The following is a 679-nucleotide window of genomic DNA, read 5'->3' on the forward strand; positions in this document are numbered from 1 at the left end:
GTGACATCACCCATGTGGTTTCTGATGTGCGTTATATGTGTCTTCTCTCTCTTTTCTTTTGTTAGTTTTGCCAATGGTTTGTCAATTTTATTAATCCTTTCAAAGAATCAGCTTCTTGTCCTGTTGATTCTTTCTATAGTTTTTCTGTTTTCCATCTAATTTATTTCTGCTCTTATCTTTATTGTTTCTTTTCTTTTGGTGAGTGTAGTTTCCCTCTACTGGTCTATTTCTAATTTTTGGAGATGCTGTGTTAATGTGTTGATTTTGGTTCTTTCCTCTTTTGGATGTGTGCATTTATCACAATAAATTGTCCTCTCTGCACTACTTTTGCCGTTTCCCAAAGATTTTGGTATGTTGTGTTTTCATTCTCATTTGTTTCTATGAACTTTGTGAATTCACTTTTACCCAGTTGCTTTTCAGCAGGGTGTTATTCAGTTTCCATGTATTCAACTTTATTTCCTCAGTCTTCTTATTGTTGATTTCTAATTTTATAGCATTGTGGTCTGAAAAGATTCTTTGCAGCACTTTGATGTTTGCAAATTTATGGAGGCTTGTTTTGTGACCTAACATATGGTCAATTCTTGAGAATGTTCCATGTGCACTGGAGAAGAATGTATATTGTGCTGTTGTTGGGTTGAATGCTCTGTACACATCTATGAGGTCAAGTTTGTTGATTGTG

The sequence above is a fragment of the Chrysochloris asiatica genome, unplaced genomic scaffold (assembly GCF_000296735.1).
Source record: "Chrysochloris asiatica unplaced genomic scaffold, ChrAsi1.0 scaffold00130, whole genome shotgun sequence".
Taxonomy (NCBI): domain Eukaryota; kingdom Metazoa; phylum Chordata; class Mammalia; order Afrosoricida; family Chrysochloridae; genus Chrysochloris; species Chrysochloris asiatica.